The 9,222-nt window shown below is 37.0% G+C and overlaps 1 pseudogene; it reads left to right on the plus strand.

Moving 5' to 3' along the window:
* Positions 1-2,194, plus strand: part of LOC149827533 (ubiquitin-conjugating enzyme E2 34-like) — a 34,561-nt pseudogene extending 32,367 nt beyond the window's left edge.
* Positions 2,195-9,222: the final 7,028 nt, after the last annotated feature.

Below are 9,222 nucleotides of genomic sequence, written 5' to 3' on the forward strand. Positions count from 1 at the left end.
TTCCTTTGTGTCAGGTGAAGTCAACCACACTGAGGTCCATTTCTATCTACAAGTAGATTCAGTTAACCCTAACAAAGTCTAGTTTTATCTATATTATATATAAAAATACATAAATGCACACACATACATGTAGTGTTAACTTAAAACTGTTATATATATAGATATATATATATATAATTTTTTTTCCCGCACCTCCGTTCCCAAGTTTTTTTAAAGTGCTGCATCCGCACCCGCACCTATGTGACATAGGTCAGGTGTGGCTAACCGCACCGGAGTCCATTTCTATCCAAAACTGGACTCAGTTGACACTAACAGAGTCCATTTTTATCTATAGCATATACTTAAATACATATTCGCACACACACACACACTCACTATATATATATATATATATATATATATAGAGAGAGAGAGAGAGAGAGAGTAATGCTACTGTTCTCTGGGAGTACCTACTCCCACATATTAGAAATCATGGTTGTAGGTTGTATCTTCTCAATTAAACCTTATGGATGCACTCAACATAGTTTATTTGATAGGAATCATGCTTTGGATCATGTTTTTTTGGACATAAAAATATGATTTTTTAAGTCATGAAATTTTGCTACATTGTGAGCCATTGATTTTTAAAGGTCTTAAAAATCATACATGTATGCTATAATCTCATGATCCAAAACTTGTTTTCTATTAAATAATGCGTATAGATCATCTCTATAGGGTCTGATAAACAACAAAAAAATCAGAAATTTGAAAATTTTAAAGCTTCTATTAGGTGGGAGCACCTTATCATTTACCTATATATATCAGCACCCTCACACCCAAGTTTTTTGGAACTGCCATGTCGCACCCTTCACACCTGCACCCGCACTTATGTGACATAGGTTCTCAGTCATACCAACTTTACTGAGGCACAGTGTCCTTGATGTTTCAAGTTTGGGTCCTTTTTAATCTTTCATCTGTTAGGTCTTTTGTCATTTTATTCCAAAAGATTTTATGCCCTGTAGCTTAACTATATCTTTTAACCCGTGCAGATGGATAATAGTCCTACCACTGGCAGTGTGTCTACTACTGATGCTGAAAAGCAAAGGCTTGCCCAGGCTTCACTTGCATTCAACTGTAAGAGGTAAATGAATACTTTGATTCAGCAAAGTTTCCCATGCTTGTATAATTTTCATTGATGATCAGTCTTTGTTGTTGGGTTGGGCCCTGCCTACTTGGGGTTCTCTATTACTAATCAGGTCTTCAGCCCACACCAGGCTGTGCTTGAAAAAAGGGAGCAGCCTTTGGAATTGACCTTTATAAAAGTTTCACACTTCCCACTAAACGATAGTTTTTACGTTCTATGTTCATCTTCTGATGCTTTAGTTTGGAAGAAAACCATTTTTAATTATTTGTTTTCTTTTGTAGTCCAATGTTCAGAAAAATGTTCCCAGAATACGTTGAGAAGTACGACCAGCAACAAAATCCAGAAAAGCTGAATTCAGATAGATTGGCAGAGAAAGAACAACCTCATGCTGCATCTTTAACTGGAGACATCGAAAGAGAAGCCAATGACAGAGTGGTTGACAAAAGGAATGGGCGGCATACTAAAAAAAATTCCATTTTGGCTGCTGTTTTTTATATTCTCAGTTCTTGGTGCCATAATGGCATTGCCGCTTCTTCAGATTTAATTTTCTGCTAATTTAGAAGAATCAAGCTGCCTTGGTCCTACTCAGTGCAGATGTCGAAGAATTCCTCGAATGATTCTGGTCGATCTATAGGCCTTTCTGAATGCTGGTTGCTTTAGACGTACATCTTTGTATATAGTTAAACCTCTGTAGACTGGTGTACTGAATCAAGGATCATTAAGCATCCATTGAAGTTCAGAAGTAGGTGATTGTCTTGGGACATGACATGGGTGTGCCTCAGACCCAATTTCTTCTGGAGTTTGACTTGGGGTTGCTTCACCCTCGGTGGTTCCGTAATTTCTTGCATTGAAGTTGCTAGTAAGCGGTTATTGCTTCTTCAGTCACTTGATCATGTTTTTCTCTTAGAAATAGTTGGCTCAATTCCAGGAACGACTTTGGTTGGGAACAATTAGGTCAGACCCTTAAACTGTGTTCATCTGGTGACTTATTAGTGAACTTGCAAGGACTCAAGAACTGGGTATATCTGATCCTTATTTTTGTTCAGAAATAAAAGAAATAAACTTTGATCACACACTGATGACAAATGGGTGTGAGGCCATCTGAATTAATGGAGTTAGTGGTTGAGCCATGGCTCTTTTTGAATCATGATTCTGCACTGAATTGAATGAATGCAATATTTGAAAGTCATTTTGAATGAGCAATGTGTTCTATGGCAAAAATTGCTAGAGAAAGGTCCTTGGTTGAGGATGGACTTGCTCTGAATACGTGCATGCAAGCAAGTCTGGCTTCTTCCGAAGTTGTTCTCGGGCTTCAGGTTCCCTTTCTGATGCAATGCCGTTAACGCTAGATATTCTATGGGCATGTTTGATGGCAGTGATTTTTTTTTTTTTTTGCCCAAGAAAAAACTTCCGGGTTTTTGTGGATCCCACGTGCATCATCAAACGCATGACTATATCCTCCCTTTTTTCCGCTGTTTTGAGGCTTAACTTCCTTCAGAAAACGGAGAGAAAAAGTTGGAGAAACTCATCACGTTCTGCAAACACACCATAATTGTAATGCTTGAACATTTGTGTTTGAGGCGTCGGTCTTCTAAACCTTGATACAGCTCGCATTTGGACAGCCATGGTGGAAATTCTCAGGATTGAGAATTCCGCTTGTGTGGTTTAAACACAAAAGTCCAGAACTGTATGGCATTTAGACAGATTTAGGGTTTTAACGGGTATTTACAGTTTCTACCTGTAATGGTGGCAATTTGATTTCTTGAATATTGTGTGGCTCGATGTGTCCATAAACCCAGAGTATTGGGAAAATATAAAGTTTTTTTTTCTACTGCCAATTCTCTCTTACTCAACTGCACCTTTTGATACCAGGCATATGGAATTCAGAAATGAAGCATGAAAAGCATCATTATTCTTTAGGTCTCAACAAGATTTAACTCCTATGAGTCGCCTTCCCTCTCTTGTTTGAAAGCTGCCCTCCAATTTGTGTGAACCACTACGTCTCCTTGCCAACTGAGGATTTTGTAAAAGACTTTAGCTCTTGACGTTTTTCAATTTCTGAAATGAAAACTCGGTGATCAAGACTGAAACTTTCATCGATAATCCATCTGTTGATAGGTTGATGAACTCTTGTGGATCTTCTCACAACCTATTCCTTATTAACCACACTTGGCTGCTCATTATCTTGTTGATGCCCATCATGAGCATTACTTCCACATTTGACGGACCTGACCATATCTAATCTCCTTGAATCGGTGAATCTCTATCGTCAAATTTACAAAAGATACCGAATGCATCAATTTACAAAAAATGAGTGTAGCTGAGATGCGTATGCTGAGATGGATGTGTGGAAATACAATAAAAGATAAGATTCGGAACGAGGAGATACGTAGGAAGGTAGGCGTTGCACCCATTGAAAATAAGATGAGAGAGAATCGTTTACGGTGGTTTGGACATATTCGACGAAGGCCTAATGATGCTCCAGTTAGAAGGATGGAGAAATGGGAAAATATATTAGTTAAAAGAGGTCGGGGTAGGCCTAGGAAGACATGGATGGAGGTGATAGGAAAGGATATGAATGCTTTGAACCTCACCGAGGACATGGCATTGGATAGAAATGAATGGAGGAGAAGGACTCATGTGGAAGACCCAGAATGATTTTCTTTGTTGGTTCATATCGCCGACCCCAATTGTTTTGGGATGAAGGCGTAGTTGTTGTTGTTGTTGTTGGACCGAATGCATCAATTTTATTTTTTCATAAAGCAAATCCAAGAATAACGGGAATAATCATCAATAAAAATAACATAGTATTTGTTGCAAGACAAAGATGCATTGGGAGCTGGACCCCAAACATCAGAATAAACAAGTTCAAAAAGCTTCAAAGCCCCACCATTCCAAGACTTGAAAGGCGAGACGTGACTCTTACAAATATGACAGCTAAGATATAAAGAATCTTTATTACAGGCTGGATTTGGGAATTAATCCATCAGACACAAGTATCTCAACAAAACCATGATTACAATGAGCAAGACGAAAATGCCATGTAGATTTATTGGACTCTGCAACATTTGAAATGGAAACAACAAGAGAAACTGACTTCGAAGTTGAGACACTAACAGGCGACTCTGATGAATGATGATCTTATTGATGGTTCATATATTTTTACGTCATTCTCCCTCAACGAACGTATTCTTCGTGAGAAGATCTTTCACATATACAGAAAATGAAGTAAATACAATGTAGGAATTTGTATCATCAACAAGTTTAGATACAAAATTTAAATTCTTCTAAATATTAGGAACACAAAATATTTGACAAGGATAAAAGATTAGAAATTGGTAGAGGAATTTGAGCATTGCCAACATGTGTGATTCCTACCAAACTATGGAATTAATTTGAACACTTACTTACATCACCTGTAGTATGAGTGAGGGTTCCAAAATCAATGTACCAATAACCTTCTTCACTCTTTTTGAAGTTAAAACCCACAAGAGCAGCAATAAGAGAATCTTTTTTAGTTCCTGGTTGGTTGTTAATACACTGTCTCTAGTTGGAATTTTGACCTTGAATAGCTGTTTGGTTCTTATTTTGGACAATCTTGACCTCAAGATTGTAGTTGGGGTCATCCTTCAACCAGCAGTTGGCCTTTAGATAACCCTTCTTCTTGTAGATATGATAGGTTGGAGCACCTCCTCCTCAATTTTGATTAGGAACTCCTAAGAGCTGCATATTAGGCAAGGGCAAAATACTCCTGCCTCCTTGATTGTTTCCATGACCATGACTGCGAGGCTCCCCTCAAAAGATTCCATGTCCTCGACCTTGTCCAGCAGCAGTGTTAAGAACATCACTAGAAGACCTTACACCTTTGCTTAGATCCTTCAAACTGTTCAGAGATAACTCAGTTACAGGAAGACAAGATTGCTGAAGAGGGTGAATACTATCAATCAGATGATATGTATGACTTCTCTTATGGTCATGATGTCGCACATGGTATGCATGGCATATCTCCATTGTCTGATGGCACATGCATGAAAGAATGTGATCCAAATGATATACGAAGTGGATGAACGCTAAATAAAGAAGAAAAAGATGATGACGAAGAGGAGGAGGAGGAAGAAGAAGAAGAGTATGAAAGTCAGATAAGTGATGATGAATCATTCACGAGCTAGTAAAATACAACTTGTAATACAATTTGATCTGAATGATCTAAATGATTAGAATGATTTAAATGTATTATATTGATTTGAATATATTGAAATGTATTGCAATGTTTGAATGCCTTGCATGAAGTTTTTTTCAATTTTATCTGAATGATTTGAATGATTTGAATGTATTGAAATGTATTGTATTGATTTGAATATATTGAAATGTATTGCAATGTTTGAATGTCTTGCATGAAGTTTTTTTCAATTTGATCTGAATGATTTGAATGTATTGAAATGTATTGTATTGATTTGAATATATTGAAATGTATTGCAATTTTGAATGTCTTGCATGAAGTTTTTTAATTTGATCTGAATGATCTAATTGATTTGAATGTATTGTATTGATTTGAATATATTGAAATATATTATAATGTTTGAATGTATTACATGTCTAAGATATTTTTTGAATTAATTATGTATGTTCAATAGGTATAGAGTTATGAATTGAATGTACATGTAATACATTAGAATTATTTGAATGTATTGCAATATTTGAATGCCTTGCATGAAGTTTTTTTTAATTTGATCTGAATGATTAGAATGCTTTGAATGTATTTAAATATATTGTATTGATTTGAATATATTGAAATGTATTGCTAGTATATTTTTATTTATTAGAATATGGTTCAGGGAGGACACACTCGTTGAGCACCCAATGGTAGCCAGTTTGAGCCTTCATCTTTACGGGCTCCTTCGATAGGTATATCATTTAAATAATTATATATTTGATTAGTTGAAATGCACATTATGTGAATTTCTAACTCATTGTTCTGTAGGTACTGTTTTGCCTACACATGACCCACCTACGCCGGATGCATGGTCTTCTCAGTGTGACCCACAAGTAATTCAAATAGTGTATATCGATGGTCGACCGTAGGTATTTCATTGTCACTTGTTCAATATTTAACTTATAAAAAATGTATATTGACGGTTAATTGTTAATGTGTATCTTTTCATGTGCAGTGCGAGGTTTGAACAGCAAGAAGTAATACGAGGAATTACGAAGTCATTACTGCATTATTTTCTAGGACCGATAGTGCAATGAAAAGAGTACCCGAAAGAGGTGTTGGACAACTTAATTTTCCCATTCATGGTATGCAATCATTTATCAAAACAACCAGTGTTTTATATTTATGTATGCTAACGTTCTGAAAGTATTTGTAGGTCTCCCATCGCTTCATGAGTGCAAACGAGGAGAATGACGCGAGGGTAGTATGGTAGAAGATGGCTGCCAATCAATTTATTGACATGCTGCACAATATGAAGACTGCAACAAAAAAATAGCTGGTGGGATAGATGATCCACTGCAGTGGAAGGGCCATGGGCCGGCTACTGCCAGGAGAGATTATTGGGAGGGCATGTGCGATAAGTGGGCGAGCAATGATTTTTGAAATCGCTCAACAAAAGCTGCACAAAATCGAGCAGTGATGCCCGATGCACAGCTACACGCAGGTAGATTTAGGACTTTTGGGAGCCACCAGAAGAAAATGATAAGTCATCAATATATATATTGTCAAATTTGTAAGTATTTCTGCATACTTATTAATCGATTTTTTATATCATGTCAAATTGCAGGAAGCAGAAAAAGGAGACATTGTGCCTTACAAGGATGTGTTTGTTGAAACACATAAATGTAAGAGCATGAGAGATTTTGTATCAGAGAAGGCGAGAGCGATAACGATATGTATTTATTGTATTAATAAACATTGTAATATACAAGTTACTTTGAATTATGTTATCATAAATATTATAATCCTTAATTATTACTTTGTAGGAGTCATACAAGCAACAAATGATACAGCGATACGGCGATGACTCCACTCAGCATCCGTCTTTTGATCCTGCAGCATGGGTGACTGCTACAGGTGAAAGGGTCGTGTGATCAAGTTTGGGAGTAACATGAACACCACACCAGTCATTGCCTCCTGTAGCCCGGGCTCACAGAGTTCTCCCGCCAGCATCAACTCTCAACGTCCTATTGACCCTGCTATGTCTTAGGATGGTGTCTGTCAGTGTCTTGACGAAAAAATGCAACAGTTTTTAAATCAAGCCATCCCCAACATTGTCCGTAATGAGTTATGCAACTTTTTTCAGAACAGGAGAACTTCATGTGCATTCAACATGAGCTCAGATGCCCGTCAGGTATGCATGATTAACTACTATAAATTTTTCTTTATAATTTTGCTAATGTGCTTAAGTTTATTACTAGTCTATGTGTCATTCAGCCATTTACTTTGTTGCATTATATTAGGTGGATTACAAATAATTTATTTCATTATGTTTTGATTATAAATACTAACATTTTGGTTCTCTTTTGTAGGATGCTGGATATGATCAACGTAGAGGAGCTGATGGAGGCATGGAGGGAGGGGCAAATTGAGAAAATGAAGAGGATGATGCCCAAAATCTTGGCGAGGATTAGATTTTTTTGTTTAATTTGTTTGACAAACTTGTAACCAATTATAACTTCGCAAGGACAGTATTTGATTGTTAAAGTTTGCTTAACTTAGCATTTGTGTTTAATTTGTATGTATTTTTTATGTGTACTATTTTTTTATAAGCAAGATATATGATTTGTATGAGAATTTTTTCTCGAGTTTCAAAATATTTCAATTTTTTTTTTAAAATTTTTATTACAAATTAGCGACGGATTAGCGACGAATAATGTCCGTCGCTACTCCATCGCTAATTTGAAGCAGTCATCGGTTTGCGACGGAATGTAAGTCGTCACTAATAGTCGTTGATAAATAGTAGCAATGAAATAACGACAGATTATATTCAGTTGCATAACCAAATCAGTCTCTATTTAGCGATGAATTCGCGACGTACATGATCCGCCGCTAAGCTGTCGCAATATAGTGAAGGAGTGGCGACAGATAAATTCTGTCGCAATTTAGCAACTAGGGTTATGCGATGGATGATATACGTCGCTAGTCCGTTGCAAAATCTATCGCAAAGATGTTCAACGACAGATTAACAACGTATATCATCTGTCGCCAATGCGCATTTTCCTTGTAGTGGAATAATCTTGCCTTTACTTTTAATTAAGGTGAATGTTTGGATCATCATTATTTAAATTACAATAAAGAAGAAAAGAAGATTAGTGAGCGGGTGTGATGATGACGATGGCAATGGTGATAGTGGTGGTGGTGATGGCAATGTTAATGGTGGTGATGGTGATGATGATGATGTTAGTGGTAATGGTAATAGTTGTGGCAGTGGTGATGACAATGGTGATGGTGGGGATGATGGTCATAATGGTAATAGTAGTGGTTGTGGTGATAACAATGGTGGTGGTAGGGGTATCATGTGGTCATGTTTGGTTAGAACCTAGGTGGAATCAGACTTGGATTAGATTTTTGAGTATAGTATCAGGTTTAGACCCGAGTATAATCGAGTCTATTATAAGATAAACCATACTGGGACCTGATAAAAATTACATGAACCAGACTTGATAAAATAATATCTTTTATCATCTTTACATTGAAAATTTGCAGGGCATAATCGGAACTCAGGTTGGGCCTGGGTTTGGTATAAAATTTTACAAACTATACTTGGGTTCATGTATTAATCGGACATTTGAGTTCGGACCGGAGTCCTAATCGGGTCTTATTATTTGTCACCGTACCCAGACCCTATAGGGTTTGGTCCCAGCTGAGTCTGGATAAACCAAACCCATTGACACCCCTAAGTGGTGATACTGGTGAAAATTACAAAGGTGGTGGTGGTGGTGGTGGTAGTGGTAATGATAATGATAGGTGGCCGTGATGGTAATGGTGGTGATGGTAAAGGTAGTGGTGGTGGAGGTGGTGGTAATGGTGGTAGTTGTAATAGTGATGGTTGTGTGGATTATGGAAGAAAATAAGTGTTTCCGAAAAAAAAAAGGTAAACTTT

Source organism: Nuphar pumila, chromosome 10, assembly GCF_984573655.1.
Source record: "Nuphar pumila chromosome 10, dmNupPumi1.hap1.1, whole genome shotgun sequence".
NCBI classification, from domain to species: Eukaryota; Viridiplantae; Streptophyta; class Magnoliopsida; order Nymphaeales; family Nymphaeaceae; genus Nuphar; species Nuphar pumila.